Genomic DNA, 21159 nt, shown 5'->3' with positions numbered 1-21159 from the left:
AACCCGGGCAACCTGGTTTATTGGCCAAACGCGCTAACCGTTACTCCACAGGTGTGGACCTTATGTCATGTACCATAATTTATTGAATGTTTCAAATTATTTATTTCTTCAAGTACAAGGTTTCCTTTCAAATTTGTGAATGTAAAATACATGTAAATGTGAATGTAGCTCTCAGGGAAATTATAAGTATTATTCAATAAATATTTAAAAAAATAGTATGCCTTTTTAATATGGTAATGATTTGTTTATACGTTACTTTTAAATTTAACAAGTTACATACTACACAAAAGCATAAATAAAACAAGAAATCATCAAAACATTATAATGAACAAATTCTCGAGGAAGTGCCTAGTGGGTCGTTATCGACCCAGCCCATAAAATTTTATCGAAGTAACAAAATCAGTATTTTCATAGTTCCTCATGCTTACAAAGTCCCTCTGACTCACTTAATATGACATGTGAAACAAAAATTAAAAAAAAATAATGGGCATAAATGGGTTAAATAATAACAAACCTACACATTAGCAACGCGTATCTCTAACTTGTAGGAACACATACTTCGAAGATATTACACGCTTTTAAAATACACTAATTGTTAGAAACGACTATTAATGTACTCCATCAATGCTAAAGACTAAACTTTCTATTGACTTTAACTTTAATATACTATTAAAAGTAGACTAACACAAATTAACACACTATTAATAGTAAACAACACAAATGAACACATGAATCTTTGTGTGTTGATGAAGTGCTTCCAGTTCCTTTCTTGTATGTGTACCTACAATTAAACGTTGTAGACGAATTCACCATAAAGAATGGTACTAGTCACCCAATTAAATTCAGTACTTAGACATACGTCTATAATTAAACAATAACATATCTACACATCAGCAACATGTATCTCTAACTTGTAGGAACACATTCAAGCTTCGAAGATATTACGCATTTTTAAAATACACTAATTTTATTATGAGAAACGACTATTAATGTACTCCATCAATGCTAAAGACTAAACTTCCATTTAACTTTAACTTTAATGCACTATTAAAAGTAGACAACACAAATCAACACTCTATTGAAAGTAAACAACACAAATGAACACGTGAATCTCCATATGTTGATGCTTGACAAAGTGCTTCTGCCCCCAAAACATGACGTCGCACAAACCTGCGTGAGAGGTTTCAAATTTGTGTATGACACCAGCAATTGTGTGTCTAGATACATAACAACAACGTCTTTGATCCAGATAAATAAAACATAAATTTCGTCTTTGTTTGGTTTTGCAGTTACCGTAGTAGTAGTTGGATCTAGGATTCGTTGGTTCTAATTGAGCCAAGGGCAATGGATTTTAAAAGGCAATAAAATCCTTAGTGCAGCTTCCTCCTAGAGGGAACGGACTATGTCATAGATTTACGTACAACATACAAGAAAATTCTTTCCCTAATACAGGGTTCAGGCAAAATTTATAGGCTATTTCTCTCTCAATTGAACTTTTAATGCTGAATAGCCTCTGGAATTGGAAGTATCGTTAAGTAAAATGCTACTACTCCTGTTGCTGCTGCTAATATCTCCATCGATGATGACAGTTTTCATGGATGAATTTGTTATGTGAATGATGACTTTATGAAAGTGTCAGAAGTGCTCATTTGTGTCTGTTAGTCGGGCTTAGACAGTTAGCATTTATGGGACAGTCAAAAAACTGTTGACTATGAGGTGGCGAAATCAAGAGAGAAACTTCAATTTTTGTGTGTGGGCAGGTGTGCATGTGTTTTTTTTCTAACACGTCAATTCAAGATAAAGTGTTATACAGATATGTTGGTTCTCTTTTTATACAGATTATTGAGAAAAAAGAAGGTATTATTCGTATGCATATGATGGGGAAGCGAGTAAATTATGCAGCTCGCTCTGTTATAACTCCAGATCCATGTTTAAACATTGATGAAATTGGTCTCCCCGAGGAATTTGCTAAATGTCTGACATATCCTGTGCCTGTCACAGGATGGAATGTTGCAGAGTTGCAGAACATGGTGCTGAATGGGCCCAATAAGCATCCAGGGTAAGATAAGTAACATGTCACAGCTAATTTTGTTTCTTTTGTATGGCCTTCAAGATTTTGTCTTTGTTAGAAGAGAACCAATTTTATTATTGTTTCATACATTTATGGCGGCCGGGTAGCTCAGTTGGTAGAGCAGCTGGCTATGAACTGAAAGGTCCGGGGTTCGATCCCACGTGGTGACAGGATTTTTTCTCATTGCAAAACTTTCAGAATGGCCCCGAGGTTCACTCAGCCTCCTATAAAATTGAGTACCGGGTCTTTCCCGGGGGTAAAAGGCGGTCAGAGCGTGGTGCCGACTACACCACCTCATTCTAGTGCCGAGGTCATGGAAAGCATGGGGCTCTACCTCCATGCCCCCCAAGTGCCTTCATGGCATGTTACGGGGATACCTTTACCTTTATCATACATTTATAAAATGAGAGTCGATTGAAATAAAGATACTGGATAAAGGTACTGTTTGCAAAGGTCTTGGCTACAAATGCATTGCATGTTATGCAGTTTTATCAACTTACCACAGTGGCTAGGTATCCATTGATATAATATTTCCTTTTGGAGATTCTTGAGTTCACTTACTTTCATTTCCTTTTTTTTTAATAAAGTAACGAGTTTGTGGAAAATCTGTTGTGAAGCAAATTGAAATACATATAATTAACTCAGTGTAATTATGTAAGAGTGCCTTACATGATGCTCCTTTTCAGAGCTGTGATGGTCCAAAATGAAGATGGTTCTGTGATAAGATTGTCTGCTTTCAACTCTAACCAGCGAGAAAGTGTTGCAAAACGCCTCTTGACGCCGAGTGATTCAACTCACAACTCCCAGAGGTTGAAAGTGGTGTGTACAGTGTTCTGGAGCAAATTTACCTCTTCTCACACTTTAGAAATGTCACTTGTGGTTGCACGAAATTCATTAAATCCAATTTATAAACACTAAATTGTACAGGAAAACTCTTTTATACTTTTCATACTCAAATGTTTTTTATTCCTCAAGTCCCAGCAAAATTCCTATACTTTTCACGTTAATTTATTTTGGTTACACATTTCTTTTATACAGTTTTTACACTTAAAGTTCTTTCCAACAAGTAGTTTATGTATCAATTCATGTACGAACCTTGTATCACCTTATGCACGTGTGCTGATTGGGTACCTACTACGGGATTGAAATACAACTGAATGATGTTGAAACACTTTTTCAGATCATCACATACTAAAACCAGAGCTTCTGTAACTTTTGCCTGAGAATGGGCTGCCTAATTATTATCGTGTTGCAGCTAATTCAAATTGCAAAAAATAAAATTTCGATAATTTTATATAAAAAGATAACAAAAAGTATGGAAGATAAGAATTCCGCAAATTGTACTGGGAGACTCTTTCATCTAAAAGAAAAAATAGTTTTTATTTTCCCAATTATTCATTTGTGTACTTTATTTATTATATTTTAAATCAAAGTTGCATGTTGAAAATGTAATTAGCTATTTCATTACCCAAATAATTTTCATTCTCTTTCTTTTTGGTGAAAATTTAAATTAAGTCTTTAATTTTTATTATTTGTTTGCAGTTCATTTTCCATCTTAACCTTTAAGTTGTGATGCGAAAGATATAAACAGTCGATCTTGTCTTTCTTCAGTATCCAGAAGACGTTAGTGAGCATATGCACATGTCCAAGACAGTACATGCCTCAGTGCACCAACTACTTCTGATCGCTCCAGATCCGTGTCAAAAGTTTGTTGGAACGTTCAACTGAAGTACATGTTTCCGGTTCAGAATTGGTTTGGAGTGTGTTGGAATGTGTTTTCTGTACTGCACATGCTTACAGTAGTTACGGATGGTTACTGACTGTTGTTGGAACGAATCTTTATACAACTTAATCGCATTTTAAACCCCAGAAGATAATGAACATCATTTAAACATTCTAAATGAATTTTGTTCGAAATTAGGTTTGCCATAAAAATACAGTGTGTGTTCATTGTTAAGATGCAGAAATTCGAAACTGCCCATTCTTTCCTCCCCCAGTCTTGTGCACCTATGTTACTGCTTTTGAAACAGTGAAATATTTTGTGAACACCATGATGTAATTGAACAAATTATGGAACAGTTATCAAAATTTGAGGATATGGTTTGTTCTTTAGGAGCTAGCAATCCAAAATGATTGACGTGTTTGTAAAATAATCACATGTTATTAAATGGAGATCACACTGGAAGAACGAGGTAAGTCAGTATTGTAAAATTGCCTGGATTGGAGTTGTGGCTCTGAGCAACTAAGATTTCCTACAAATAAATTTATATTATTCGAGAATCGTGTTATAAATTTGAGGATCGTATTATAGACTCAAAGATTTATTTATTTATTTATTTATTTATTTATTTATTTATTTATTTATTTATTTATTTATGTATTTATTTATTTGTTTGTTTATTTATTTATTTATTTATTTATTTATTTATTCTGGTGTAGTAAAAAAATACACTATATACAAAGTAAAGCTACACAAGAAATAGAGAGAGAAAAAAAACACTATAAACAAAGTAAAGCCACACAAAAATATACACAGGTTGCAGTCACACAAACTTTAAATGAGTGATTAAGTATCATAATAAATTGTATCCTAACTAATTAACTAACATACACAAGAAACTTGCAATTTTAATCTAGGTTAAAAAAGAAAAGGAAAAAAAAAAAAAAACCACAAATCAATACTTCTAGCAATACCTAAAAAACATTAACTAAGACAAAATTTTCCAATTTAATTTTGAATTGTGATAAAGTCCGGCAGTCCCTGACGTCATTAGGTAACGAATTCCAGAGGCGAGGTATTTCTACAGTATAGGAAGATGTATATAAAGACTTTCTATGATGAGGGATAGAAAGAAGTGCTTGATGTCGGTTTCGAAGAGTTGTAAGACAATGAAAGCATGATAACAGATAATTCAGAGTAGAAGTATGCATGATTCTAAACAGAAGAGACAGTGAATGTATTGTTCTTCGTTCTTTCAGACGCACCCATGAAAGTAACTAGAGGGAAGGTGTTATATGGTCAAATTTACGAGTATTGCAGATGAATTGTATGCACACATTATGAACACGTTGTAGTCTCTCAGCTAAGAGTGAACTTACATTAGTTAGCAAGGAATCGCAATAATCAAAATGGGGCATTACAAGCCTCTGAATAAGATTCTTCTTTTAGACTAAGATGGCTTAATTGTGAAGTTCTAAATTTCTTTTATGGAAATTTTACTGAATTGGCTTAACTTGTTTTTCCCATAAAATCTTTAAATGTTATTTCATATGTTATTGAATGTCATTTTAATTATATGTTTTCCTCACATACATTTTTTTTTCTCCAGACCCCATAAAAATGTATAAATGAAGTTTTACTGTGTCAGGTTATGAAAAATTTCTTAATTGTATACATTTGGTCCTTTATTTAATAGATCTTAATAATACTTTTGCAACTGACTATGGACTGGAAAGTTCTAGGTCCAATTCCAAGTGGTGGCGAGATTTTTCTCGTTGCCTAAACTTGCAGATCAGTCCTGAGGTTCATTCACCCTTCTATCAAATTGAGTACAAGATTTTTTCCAAAAGTGAAGGCAGTTGGAGCATGATTCTGATCACACCACCTCATTCCAGTACCAAGGTCATGAAAGCATCTCGACACGCCCCAAGTAACTTCATGACTGACATACAAAGGGGATACCTTTACCTTTTTACCTAATAATAATTTTAATTGTTGTAATTACTGGTTTGAACCAAAGTATGTTTGGCTTACAATGAGACTCGTTTACTTTATAGATTTCTAATTACTGATTTTATGACTTATTTCACAAAAATAAAAGCAAACAATATGAATTTGTTTTTTCAGAATATTTGTTTTTTCCGTTCTGTGAAGTGTTTCGTAATGTTTGAAGTAGTTCAGGGAATAAAATTAAGTAGGTATGTTCCAAATACAAAAATTGAAACAGATTGGTAATATATAATATAGGCTATTTTTAACATTGATCTTACTCTCGTTTCCTGATAATAATGTGTTTAATAATCACATGAGGTGTTTGAATCTAAAATACTTTAGTGTGTTCTATAGCATTTGTTTGAACTATATAATCTATTATATTGTTTTTCTGTAGGTTCACAGACATCTCTGCAATGGAGACGTGTTACTTCTAAACAGGCAGCCTACTCTACATAGACCCAGCATCATGGCCCATACTGCACGAATCCTGAAAGGAGAGAAAACTATACGGTTGCACTATGCAAACTGCAAAGCTTACAATGCTGATTTTGATGGCGATGAAATGAATGCTCATTTTCCCCAGAACGAAGTTGCTCGCAGTGAAGCCTACAATATTTGTATGTATTAATAATCTCATGATTAATTACAGCTTTTCTCTTCATTAATTTTAAATAGCACTGTAGCATTCTGTTATAGATTTAATACTTGCTACTGCCTGTCAAAAGATGCCACTCTTTAATGCAGGAAATTTTCTTTGTGCTCCAAATAACTCCACTCAAATTTAAAATAATATGTTATGTAAGAAACACAGCTTTCTTGAGTCACGTGCAGGCATGAGTAATGTAACAGGAATCGTTTATTTGAATGTTCACTAACAGTTTGAGCTGATCCATTAGCTGTCAGTTTTTTCCGAACACAGAAGTGCTTGTCCTTGACTCACATGGTATGTGTGGACGTCTATGAGTGCAGACATGTGTGACATGGAATCTTATTTGTGAAATTTTTTCGGAATATCGGAACATTTTGTCTTTGTTATTTATTTAATATTTTTGTGCTTGGCTGATAACCGAGTTATTATTCACTCGAATTCCATAAATGCAAGTACAGGCAATGTGTTGTTGTTATCTATGTTGGCGAGACATAAGGAACCAATCCATGAGTCTTCTGGCATGCCAGTACAGTTTTGAGAGGTTCTTCGTCTTCTGGAGAGTAGGATCCAGTTTTCGGCATTGAAGTAGATGTTCTCCATTCATTTTAGTGCTTTGGTCCTTGCAGATGGTGCAGTGTTCAGAGTTATAAATTTTCATGCGATATATGTGATGCTAGACAGTCATGCTCAGTGCAGGCAATATAACAAGTTCTATTCATATTTATTATCATCATACGACTTAGAGATGGTGGTTTCCCTCAGATTTTTGTATACGGTTCACCACTACACTTGAGTATATTCAATCATATATCCTAAAATATTTTTCCTCTCATCTATATCTCCCCATATCTTCCATTACCTAAAGTTCGACTCTATTTCAGTCTATTTTCTCCCTCCACCCTTTCTGATATGCTGTACAGTATTTCCAACTCTTCACCCTCTTTATCTTCCTCAGTCCCATTCCCGAATACTATGCTGCACTGTCTACCTTACTCTTGTTTACAAACATTCTATTCATCCGTCTCTATTTATCATTGTCATCTTCCATTACTATTATCCCTGATTTTCTGTTTATCTTAAACCCTTTCTTCTCTGACTAATATTCACTAATTTTTCTACTTTCTCGTCTACATTACCATATTATATTATTTGTTTCATTTATTGTTCCGATGTTCTACTGTTTATAATACTTCCTTACTATTACTTGTTCAATGCACATAATTTTTTACGCAAATCAAGCTTTCAGGTATAACTCCCTGTAAAGTTGATTTGAATAATTTCGAGGGAAAAATTGTTCCGGGGCCGGGTATCGAACCCGTGACCTTTGGTTAAATGTACCAGTGCTCTACCAACTGATCTACCTAGGAACTCTACCAGACACCGATCCAACTTTTCCGTCTATATCCACAGACTTCAAAGTGGGCTGACAACCGTCAAGCAACCAACACTGAGTGCACACTAACTCTGTGTGAGGAGGAGGGGAGGTTGTAAGCTGATTTGGATCAAAATTAACATTTTTTGGTTTTTAGCTGAACTAATAAATAAAGAAAAAGTCGGTAGGTTAAGGAAGATCACAACTACAGGTGCAAATTTTCATAGATGTAGATTGAATAGTTTCTGAGATAAGTTTACCTGAAGTTGCTAAATTTAACACAGCGAGGATAGCCCTAGTTCAGCTAAAAACCAAAAAATGTTAATTTTGATCCAAATCAGCTTACAACCTCCCCTTAAACGAACAGTGGCGTGTATTATGCAAATCAAGCTAACTCCCTGTAAAGTTGATTTGAATAATTTCGAGGTTGTCAGCCCACTTTGAAGTCTGTGGATATAGAGGGAAAAGTTGGATCGGTGTCTGGTAGAGTTTCCGAGTAGCTCAGTTGGTAGAGCATTGGTACATTTAACCAAAGGTCCCAGGTTCGATACCCGGCCCTGGAACAATTTTTCCCTCGAAATTAATCATTTTTTTCCCCTTTATTGGATAACTTTTTCTGTTCGCTCTCATTACTTTTGCTCACTTTCTACCTCCTCCACTTTCCATATTCTTCTTCTCTCAGTTACATGAAACACTCAGTATTATTTTTTCCTAACTCGTATTAGCCTCACTACCGTCATTACTTTTCTTCTCGCTGTTTATTCTATTCATTTTCTCCTTAACACTTCACTACTTATTCCTCTATCTTATTATCAGATCCACTTCAGTTACACTAATTGATCTAATCATCACATCTTTGATGGCATCAATACCTCAGACTATGTCAGATTTCTCCTCTAGTTCACTTATTACACTTCACACATCCCTGTTTCTTTAACTATCTTATATTCGCTGAACTTTTTTTTACAAGTTTTCGCACCCTATCAATGTCTCCTATGGTCGCTGGACTTGGATCATCTCCGCTCTTCTTCTCTCTCATATTCTCGACTTCTTCTTTCTTCTCTTCATCTCACTCCCTTTTGTAACTTACACTTGGACTTACACTCGTCAAGACTGCTTCCATTACACTCTACTTATTCTCCTATTTTCCCAACTCTGGATTCCTCTCCCTCTCTTTCCTCTATCATCCCCTCACTTGATTCATATCAATCAATAGCTTCCCATTCTTCACTAGACTCATTCATCATCACACAGATTAAACATATTTGTTATTATTCCAGAAGTATATTTGGCATTTGATTTTAAAAGAAAACAATCAGATAATTTTTCGAAACACTTTATTTATTATTTGTAATAAATAATATGAATCTTCCATAGCCAAAAACTTGAGTATTAGAGCCACTACTATATTTCCTCGTGTATTAGACGCACTTTTTTCCATAATTCTTGGTTTAAAAATCGAGGCTAATTATTATATGCCAGGAAAAAATTTTAGGCAAAAAAATCATAACTATCTGACATTCCACGTGATAATCACAGCTGTTTCGACATCGAACATTGAACTGATATTGAAAATCATCGACTTGTGCAACTTCGAAAGCGTTGATATATCAAGGAGCAGTAATAATACGAAATGAATAAAAAATGTAGCACCGTATAACCTAGAACTGAATACAAATAAAGGAATATAATGATGTTATAGTATGTACATTCAGACTTCGCGAATAAGTATATCAACACGAAAATATACCCAAGCTGAAAAAATTGAACACTGAACAGTAGCCTTCTTCACTAATACTCTATCAACTGCTGTGTTGTCAGTTTGCTTCATGTTGTTACTATCACATGCACTGCTGTGAAATCCTGCAAAAAAAAGATGTTGTTCAGAGAGTGATGACTGAGAATCCTTTGCATAAAGGCAATAACATCTTGCATAGTAAGGCATCAGAACTGTGCAACGGACTCTTCTGCTGTTGTGTAGTGGTCATCGGATCTCTATCTACATTACACAAAGCTGTCAGGTGCATAGTTACAATTGTATTATATTTTTTACATTCCATCGATTCACAGCTAGAATATGGAATATGTCGAAAGAAAAATCGTAATAGTACTACAAAGACTTACTCCATAGGACAGTCTAGTGAAATACTAAGGCATTCAGTAATGGCAACAATACTGTAAATCAGCACTCCTAGCGGTGAGCATCAGAATCTTTTAGTATGTAATAAAGGAGCGATTGTTGCATAAATGTGGACTATTAAAAGTCTGTAAGTAACCATATTTGTGAATACAGGGACTGTTTCTGATTTGTATTAAGTAATAACGCCCTAGAAATGTTAGTAAGGTATGAACAAAGATGCATCATAAAAATACAAGTTACAAGAGGAAAAAAATGCAACTCAGAAACTTGTGGGAGAAAAGTCCTACCATACCGAACTGTTGCAAAATGGGTGGAAGCGAGGCATTTGCTTTCAATCAAAAGTTGGCATCCGAACAGCTTTAGATTGATCAGTGAAAAAGAGATCCAGAAATGATGCTGCAGATGGAGTCCATCATCTTCCAAGGGTTTGTCAATGTACTGTTGACTGGCAGGGGTATGTAATGCCAAAAGCAACCTAAATAAATTTAGGGAGAAACACTAACTATGTTGCCATTATTTTTCGAATGCCCTTGTATATACAGAAGGGTTTTACATTATACTAATACAACACAAGGGATTAGTATTGATACTTAATACAAGATAAAAATATACGTTCAGCATTGTTGAATGTCATGAATTCATCTACAGAATAGAAGGTGTGAGAAATTACGTACCTCTTTAATTTGGCCCTAAATATTCGCAAGTTTTGATTTTTTTATATCCATAGGGAGGCTATTAAACTGTTCACTGCCATGTCACATACTTGAATACTTGTATATTTGGCATGTTTGCTTGAACTGACAGTAATATGCAATAACATTCTCTGTGCGCCATTGCAACATCTGTACAAATTCATTTTATATTACGTGTTATGCATTACATTACTTGTGTCTGTATGTGACATTAGATTTTTTTAAAACTTTCTATATTTAATTGCCTAAGTATTCATTGAAATTGATCATAAAATGTATTTTAACACTTTTCTTGTTATCAGAATTACCTTTGGACCAATGTATCCTAAGTTCAAACACATACATAGTAGTTTTTTAAGTGGATAAAATTGCAAAACATAGTTACTTCCATTGATTAAGAAAGTAGAGTTGTTGGTCCCATTTCATAGATTTACTTATATTGGAGATTTAATTGTTCAAAAATAATGACGAATAAAGACAAAATTCTGTATCCAGTTCTACTATTATTCTTCAGTCTCAACTCTTGGTAACATGTATCACCATGACAACTTAACGATTTACTGTAGGAAAGAGTGAGAGTGATTAAGATCTCATTAGTACACATCCTTCTGTATACCGATACACAAACTGTGTTAATTAAGATGACACCAGACAAGAGTACTCGTTGATCTACTTCTCAAGTGTTCGATATTGGATACCACCAAACTATGCCATTGACTCTGTAGCATGTCCTTGAATGAATCAAGGAAACATGTTTAATATATTTTGTAATGGTCAATTGAAAGATTAAAAAAGCAAAGTTTGTGCGCTGTAAATAATCTGACCCTGGTTGTAAGAAATTATGTTCTTAAAAGTTTGCTTGAATTGCACCTGCTCTTTCGTCCCAAACAGATATATTTGGCTTCCATTTCTGAATTTTGTTTCATTTTCAGTGAGTGTAAATAATCAGTACCTGGTTCCAAAAGATGGAACGCCATTGAGTGGCTTGATTCAAGACCATATTGTGGCAGGAGTACTGCTGTCTATTAGAGGACGATTTTTTGTAAAGTGAGTAAACTAATAATTTCCTAGAGTCAGTGTGAAACATATCACTTTTCTCGTTTTCATTTCAAGATCAGTGGCAAATATTCAGAGCATGCCCTATTATTATTTTTAAAAACACAATACCTATAATTCGAATTATTATTATTATTATTATTATTATTATTATTATTATTATTATTATATTTATTTTTCTTGTTTTATTTTCCGCGCAAATATTAAATAATGCTGTATTCACTTTAAATCTAATCAGGTTAGACTGCATACAATTTATATGCCCTATATCCAGCATTTGACAAAAATGCCTTCGGAAGCCTCAGGGTGTATTACTGTTCACAGATCTCATACAAGCACTGAGCAGACAAAGAATGTGTTAGGGTGAAATACCTGTCAGTTCGGATGCCGTAAAGGCAGAGTGTAAATCTGCATGCTATATGACAGTGACGGACTGACACACAGTTTTCTGCCTGCTTGACCTTACGTTTTTATGGTTATTCTGACAGTGATATTTTTCAGCATAATAGCAAATGGACATAGTTTATTCACCACTCAAAGATCCGCACCTTTTACAATTTAGCTTTCAGTGTAGCATGATTTCGTGACAGTTCAAGTGCTCAAGTTTCGTTCAGATCATCGAGAAGATAAAGTTGTATTTTGTTGTTTTGTTTAATGTCAACATGGGTGACTGTGACAAGGTGTTGTTACATTGGAAAACATAAATTGAAACCTTTCCAACATATGAACTTTGAGGAAAAGCAAATTATAGCCTATTTTCTCAGGACAGTCTAGTAGGGTGCTATTCATAGACATTTCGCAGCACATGCTACGAGCGTACTAAGCTAGCCCCTGCTATCCTCTGGTTACTAGTACAGAATTCAAATCATATCCTATCGCTAACACTGGTTTATGAATACGAAAAACGCTGATCATCCACTGGAAACCCGCGCTAAAAATGTCTATGAACACGGCCCGTAGTGCCTAAATTAACAGCGGGTGGATTTCAAATATAAATATACTGGTAAATCTACAGAATTACATTTTGGAAGTTAAAGAATAGAACTTTATGCTGTGTAATAATAATAATAATAATAATAATAATAATAATAATAATAATAATAATATAAGGAATAATGTCTAATCACGCCAACTTTCTTGAGAGAAATTAAAACAATTGCATGGTGCATGCATGCTTTGCCACTGTTCAAGATGCCAAATTGTCCTGAACTTACTTTGACTAGGATGTTATCAGTGCATATAATTCATAGCTTTAAGCCTGTTTCTTCCTTCAGAGAGGTTTAAGCCTGTATCCTATTTCAACAGAATTCAATTTCCATGTGGTCAGAAGGTGCCAGTATCATATGAGTTTGAAATCTAGTAATATTTTGGTGTATCTCTCGGTTGACATTTTTAAAATATGTGTGTACCAGTCTTGTTTCTGTTTGTTTATATACACTCAAGTAAATGGAAAATACGCAATTCTGTTTGTTTTGTATATATAAAAGCGTTATAGGCCTATTCTATCACCTAATTAGCTTTTTCCTTTCTTTGTGTTTGTTGCAGCTCACACAAGTCAGCATAGGTATAACATTCTCATTTGTGCTTTTCAAAATGTGTTTATATATTCTTCATATGTTCCACATATTCTTTGATGTATAATTAATTCCATATTAACATCTTGTTTGAGGTGTTGTGATATATTAAAAACCAGATGATGAACATTTGATGCATGCTCTGTAATGTTATTTTCTATCTTACATGGAGTTTTGCTTCCTTAAAATGTCATCGTTTTCATTTTTTAATCTATATTCGTAAAGGTCTAATTTCTTTCATTCTACAATGCACAATTTCTCTTGCTAATGGTGGAATACTGTTTAATTCTCATATTGATAAAATGTTCATGTAATATAAATTAGTGCTTGGCAGTTGTAATTTTCACAAAAGATTAAATGTAAACCTAAGAACAGTTAAACTTACTGCTAGAGTGTTGTCTGGCGTGACTCCTTGAGATACAATACAGACGTGGACAAATTATTAACAAAATTGACGATTTTTATGATAATTCTGTTTACAAAATTTGACTTTTCAATTTAGACTACAGTTGACAATTTTGCATATTTCTATTATTACAATAGACAAAATACGCAAAAATGTCAACTGTAGTTTAAATTGAAGAGTTAAATTTTGTAAAAATATATAATAAAAATCTTCAATTTTGTTAATAATTTGTAAATTAGCAAAAATTTCAACTACAGTCTAAATTGAAGAGACAAATTTTGTAAAACTATAAAATAAAAATCTTCAGTTTTGCTAATAATTTGGAAATATCCCAAATGTCAATTGTATTCCAAACTGACGAGTCGAATTTTGTAAAAATATATAATAAAAACCTTCAGTTTTGCTAATAATTTGTAAATATGCAAAAATATCAAATGTAGTCCAAATTGAAGAGTCAAATTTTCTAAAGCTATACAATACAAATCTTCAATTTTGCTAATAATTTGGAAATACGCAAAAATGTCAACTGTAGTCTAAATTGAAGAATCATATTTTGTAAAAATATATAATAAAAATCTTCAATTTTGCTAATAATTTGTCCACGTCTGTAGATAGTTACGTGTTTAAATTTTGTATAATGCGGAAAATAATTCCCCCCCTCCCTCCCCCCACTTTGAACAAGTTTTATTGTATTTATTTTTGATGTTATGTATTTCAGAAGTTCAACATTAATACCATTGTAGCCTACAGACTAGCAGGCGGAATGTACATTACATACAAACATTGAATCTGTGTTGCAGAGAAGAGTACCAGCAGCTTGTCTTCCAGGGACTGGGGCATCAGAAGGGCGAGATCAAGCTGTTGTCACCAGCCATATTGAAACCAGCTCTCTTTGGTCTGGGAAACAAATAATTTCTACAATAATTATAAACAACGTGCCTAAGGGGCAGCACCCACTGACTCTCACTTCCTCATCAAAAGTCTCAGACCAGGTACATGTACTGTCCATTGTAAGTGCTCAGTGCACCATCATGTTCTAGTGGTTACTGTACTTGCCCCTGTTTGCCTTTTATTGCTTGACATCACAGGCTTCTGTCACTCCATTGGCCTCATCAAGATTACATTCCCGTATTGCCTTGGCAATTCCTTCTCTTCAGCTGATGCAGGTCTTTGCCTTTCCTGCATCCTTGCTGTGACCAAGACAAGATCTGCGTTCTGGCATCCTTTGATACTACTGCAGAGCTTTACCTCCCAATCATTCAGCTACTGATTCTCTTTGGCTCATTTTTTCTCTCATTACATAATTTCAAATTCATTGTAATGCAGAAACTAGGCAATTCCTTTGCAATCCATCCATTTCCATCGGATATAGTTTTTGCTTGTCTCTGATGTTCACTTTAACACTTATTATAAAATATAAAACTTTATTAAAACTTAAAACTTTAATAATATATCTTATTGACAGATGGTACTGTCACAGTCTACTATATACAGCCGCGAAGCTCAATATGTAGTAAAAATGCAAACATGCATAGTTGCCCACCACTAGGATCGCTACTATCGCCTCATCATCACAGATCTCTCCTATACTAAAAGCCAGGTTATGAACCGACGAAACAGGAAGTAGTTGGCAGGGCGAGAGGAAAGTGCGGGTTAGAGGGGTAGCCTGTGCAGTGATGGCACGTTGAGTATGGGGGGTGGAGGGGAAAACGAGAACGGAGCTTTTCATTGGACCTCGCGTGAAAATGTCGTCTGCTAACGAAAATCTGGCAATGAAATCACGGAGACAGTGTAGCCAGTTCATTTGCAGTACCACGTGCATTACGAGTCGCATTTCGTACCAGCGTCATTAGCTCGTGCTTTCTTAAAAACAGTAATTTTAATTACTAATATTGTAGATAGTGTTATCGAGAACTATATACAGTAGTTATTTTAAACATATCGGTGATAAATGCTGAACAAGCTTTGAATCTCACGCCACTATGTGGCAACAGAGCTCAGAAAGAGAGCAACAGAACGTTGCTTCTGGTTTAGTCGGATCATAACCTGGCTTTTAGTATAGCAGATGACAAAATGTTACACTTTCGTTGTCGTGTTCTTTTGGAAAAATTAACACCTTCTTTCCATTATTGAAATATTAAATGGATAAAGTTAATTTATTATTTTAATGAAGTAGATTAAATTCCACCATAAACTCGAAGATACTTACAAGAAATAAGTTAATATTATTTTTGTTTGTGCAAAACGAACTGAAATTTACTATAATCACTTCACTCATTCAAGATTATAGCGATAATGAACTATGAAACCAATAAATATTAATTTGCATTTCCCTTTACAACAATAATAATGGAAATATGAATTAATGGAGTAACTTACGTCTACCGGTACTTGTAGTGTAGGCTTACGTAGTTAACAAAGTGGGATGAGGTTAAGCAATAATAATCACACCAGAATTGGAAATAAAACGTGATCAATAAATTTTATTGTAACAGACTTACTTTTTCTACGTCTCTAGTAAAGTAATAAATAAAAATAACAACAAAATTAACAGCTATAATTAAAAACATATCCTTTGAAAAAAAAAAAATAGGCCTAAGTTTTCTGAAAATGTACAATTCTGTGGTGTTCGGGTAAAGGAGTATAAGTTATTTTTTTGTCCAGGTGAACTTTTGTTTGCCCAGATGAACACACAAGTTAAATTACACAAGTGAGTGTGCAAAAATCAAAGAATACTAGCAGTTGATGTGTTTTATTTGTGTAGAAAAATTTTTGTAATAAGGGTTCCAAGTTTAATTTTCATTTATCTCCGAACTCATTTTTATGACTTATCTCCCTTTACCCAAACACCACAGAATTATTCAAGGAATCAGCTGATACAGACGTAGAATTAGTGCAAAGCTTTTGTTTCTCAGCTGCAGGTTTATTTGAAACATCAAATAAAGTTGGAACAGCATTCCAGATTAATTTATTTTTGTTTTCATTCATAAATTGTGTGTTTTCGAAATGAAGAGAGCAAAACTTTATATTATTATAAAGATATGCATCATTCTTTGTCATTAGATCTTCCCTCCTGCTGTTTATTAACCACTTTTTGCATCCAGAAGTAAAATAAGAAATAGATGTTAGGATTTTTCTTCAGGAGCATCAATGCGAAATACGCAACGACCTAGCACTCGATGGAAATACGACTCAGTCCACTCTAAATCCAAAGTTGACCGTGGACAGTCTATTGTTTCTAGTTGCTAACCGCTTGGAGCGCTTTATCGCGAGATTTGCAAAAAATCACCTCAAGCTTCGCGACTGTATTTAGTAGACTGTGGTACTGTCATGTCTGAGACTTTAGCTGGTCTTGCTTTTTAGTGTTCACTGTCGTTTGTGGTTCGTATGACGATGGGGGTTGTTTGTATTTTGTGTGTTATTAGATCAAATAATGTGTGTTTGTTGAATTGTAATTGTGTATTAAGTATATGTTGTGGATGTGCTATTGTGTGTTTGTAGATTTCATATTGTTTTAATATGCTTCACAATACTAACACACAGAATTGCAGCTTCATTCAAAAAACTAAAATACAAGATAGCATATAACTTAAAGATAAATAGGAAGATGTTTAGTGTGGAATTCTGTTTGGAAAATTTTAACCATGCAGAGATAGGGACAAATGTTGATGAAATAAAAGAAAGAGACCTGAAAGAGGAGATAAGGAGCATTGCAGTAAAATATACGAAGGGAGAACTATTTGGAAAATTAGAAGATGGAGAGGTCATCACACAGGAAAGAATAGCAAGCAATGGAATGAAACAGTCCGTGAATTACAGCGACCAGGAAGAGAGGCCAGCGACCAGCACAGCTGCAGCGGCAAGCAAGGATGACGTCAATAAGCGATCGAGGAAGAAAGAAGAACTTGTACTAAAATAATGATGGTGGCACCAGGTAGACAATAAGGGGATAATCGAATGGCAGTAGAAAAAGGAAACAACTGATTTGTCATTAGAAGAAGAAATGGCCTAGGTAGAAAACCAGATATCTACACTATAGTCAACAATAGTTACTAAAAATACAGGGCAAGAGCTCCATATTAAGGCACAGTCACACGTCACTACTTTTGCTGTGCAACTTTTGTACTGCAGCTGCAAAAGTTGTGTGTCGTGTTCACACGTAAGCCAGAAGTAGCGCGCTGCACTCTACTTCTTGTGCTGTGCAATCCGAATACTGCAAAAGTTGCAACTGAAGGTTGCGAGTCTGTTCACACACAAGGCGCTAATTTTTCAGCCACAGTCTAGCTGCAGCTTTCCATATCCATGTTGACTTTTCAATATACATTTTGTGAGTATGTTCACATTAGAGTTTTGGATTATGAAACTCATGCGATAGCTTACTTATCTATTATTTGCTTTTCTGTCCTAACTAGTATTCAGAAATTGGCATTATTTTTACTATAAAGCTATTAAAAAACGCCTATATACTTAAATGAGAACCAACATATTCACATAATCAATGTTGGCAACCCTCTTGTTTGAAACTACGTTATGAAAAATAAGAAAAAAATTAATTATATCATCAGCAAATATACTCTGACTGTGTTGTACATTTACTAACTGTTACAAATCATTTATTTTCATCACATCTAACATTAAAATATATCCAAACAATAAAAGTACCATTGGCACATTTGGGTGGCAACACTGGTCGCAACTGCTGCAAAAGTTTCAACAAAACCGATATCAAAAATGCTGCGGCTGTAACCCTGAGAACCCTGTTCACACGTCGCTACTTTTAAGCTGCGTGCAGCATGAAAAAGTAACGAGCAGTAGGTTTGGCAGCCGCTACTCTTCGGATTGCACCGTTGTTCACACATCGCAGTATGAGAATTGCGCAGTTTTTTGTACTGCACCTCTACAAAAGCAGCAACGTGTGACTGTACCTTCAGACACATTCTTGTTATGACGATGATCAGTGTTAAGGCCTGCAGTGCTATAAGCGATACCTCTTTGACAGAATCAGGTTACATCTGTGGAGCCAACCCTTGACAAATGAATAACTAGGAAAAGTAGGTGGAAATGAAAAGAAAAACTGCCAATCTGCTGTAATTCGGCCTACCTACACTTCATGCGCGGATTAGACTTTTTAAATGTAATCTATTCTTAATTTGTCGTCTTGATGTTAGGAAGTGGCAAATAAGATGGCAAGGAGACAAAAATAATGTAGAAAACGGGAAAAACCCACATAAAGGTTGGATTAAGAGTTGAACTAGGCTTACTTGTGGACCAACCTGAAGTCTGGGGTCACGAGGGAACACAGCTCGGTGTAGATCGAGCTGCACAGGTTGTTGTGTGCCCAATTGAAAGATTTTCCACAAATTTTAGAACCTGCCATGTGGCTGTGATATCAATGAGGGAGATTATGAAGAATGTGCCGTACAAACTGCGCGTATTTTTGTAGTGAAGTACCCCTGGTACTACATGCCAGCATCATTGCACAAGGTGCTTGTACATGGATCAGCGGCCATTTCTGCTGCCCTTCTTCCAATTGATCAGATGATAAATGAAGCTCAAGACGCAACAAACAAAAATATAAAATCACACAAAGAACATCACTTCAGAAAAATTTCCAGAACTGCTACAAATCAGAATATTTTTCGAAGGCTTCTGCTAACATCCGACCCCTTATGTCTTCTGTCAGACATTTTCCAAGGAAAATTATGGGATCACTCTCTACTGATGTCGTTAATCTTATGAATGCACCAGAATCTCCTAGAATAGCAACAGAACTTCCATCTTCAGAGGAGGACGATGAGGAAGAAGAAAATGCAGAAGCGGAGAAAACTGATCTATTCAAATAGCAAGGAATGTTTAAGCCACCCAAAAGCAATCTCTGTATGTTAATGGATTGCAACATGCAATATGAAAATAATGTATACTAATATATAGATAATAATATGAAATTAATAAAATGTGGTACTAGCCTATAATTTACAGGACTTGTAGTCTAGTATGAAATGGTTTATATTGGTTATAAAACATGCAATACTCTTCACTTCTTTCTAAAAAATCGTTTTGAAGTGATTTTTGTAAATAATTTTGCCTCTCTGATTTTTGCCGGTTTTTTCGTCTTTTTGGATCACTGAGCAATGGTTTCCTATTTAATTCTGCTTTTCGGTGTTAGGACTTGGGGACACAGATTCTTGTAACTGTTTTCCAGGCATGTCTTGATTTTCCAAATCCCACAGTATGTTCTGTCTTGTAACATAATTTTCCTGTTTTTACCATTCCTTAGTAATTAATACACTTCCTGCAACAGCCCAGATCAGCTCCACATTTTGAGTTACAGGTTCATTGTTACGTTTCTGTTGCCTCTAGAATTTTCCATGTCATCCAATTAGATTTATTTTACTTCTCACTCCCTGCTCCAGAGGCTTCTTATCAGCTTCGTGAATTCATGATTTTAAATTTTCATACATTACAGCAGCAGGCCAGTCTTCATTTACATTGATCTTCTGTTCTAATTGTTGATACCGCCATCCTGCAGGAGATTCGGCATGTGCTCTGCTGCATGTACATAGATGCTTACCAATGAAATACCTAAGGGAAGAATAGACTATGGGCTATACTTGATGTCAGTAGAAATATCTCTTTTCTTGAACACGAAGAAAGGGCCAATGTTGAATGATCCTATCATAGATCTCTTCTTACAGAAAAATCGTCGAATCGAACTTCAATACAAGTAATCTATGATGTCACAGTAACTAAATAAAGTTATAGTAATATCGTACTTAGGGGTTAAATTGTATTGATTAATGTCCACCAGTAATACCCATGTAATAATATTCACACCACGCCACCGATATATGTACATTATTTAAATCTAAAGTGTAAAATAATTGAAGTAGTTTTATATTATAGATATACATGAAAGAAATATACTAGGACATTCAATGAGTAATGGCAACAATACTGTAAATCAGCACTCCTAGCAGTGAGCATCAGAATTTTTAGTGCATAATAGAGGAGCGATTGTTATATAAATGTGAAATATTAAAAGTCTGTAAGTAACCATATTTTGTGAATACAGGGACTGTTTCTGATTTGTATTAAGTAATACCGCCCTAAAATGTTCAGTAGGTATGAACAAAGATGTATCATAAAAATATAAGTTGCAAGAGGGAAAAATGCAACTCAGCGCTTTATGGCATTACAAGAAGCTTGTGGGAGAGTAGTCCAACCACACTGCACTATTGCAAGTTGGGTGGAAGTGAGGCATTCGCGTTCAATCAACAGTTGACATCCGAAGAGCTTTAGATCGATCAGTGAGAGAGAGCTCCACAAAATGATGCTGCAGATGAAATCCATCCTCTTTCAAAGATTTGGCAACATGGCAGGGGACCAGGGGCGATTTCTCAGGGCATGCTATGCTTGCTGTGCAAGCCCAATATTTTCGTAGAATGTGTATTTCTCAAAATGGGATTACTTACATTAAAATTTAT

At 34.8% G+C, this 21159-nt stretch overlaps 1 pseudogene; it reads left to right on the top strand.

The window, feature by feature from the left end:
• LOC138693834 (DNA-directed RNA polymerase I subunit RPA1-like) overlaps positions 1-21159 on the top strand; it is a 156673-nt pseudogene that overhangs the window by 44523 nt on the left and 90991 nt on the right.

The sequence above is a fragment of the Periplaneta americana genome, unplaced genomic scaffold (assembly GCF_040183065.1).
Source record: "Periplaneta americana isolate PAMFEO1 unplaced genomic scaffold, P.americana_PAMFEO1_priV1 scaffold_23, whole genome shotgun sequence".
NCBI lineage: Eukaryota > Metazoa > Arthropoda > Insecta > Blattodea > Blattidae > Periplaneta > Periplaneta americana.
The sequence above is the reverse complement of the archived record's forward strand: the minus strand, read 5'-3'. Positions and strand labels throughout refer to the sequence as shown.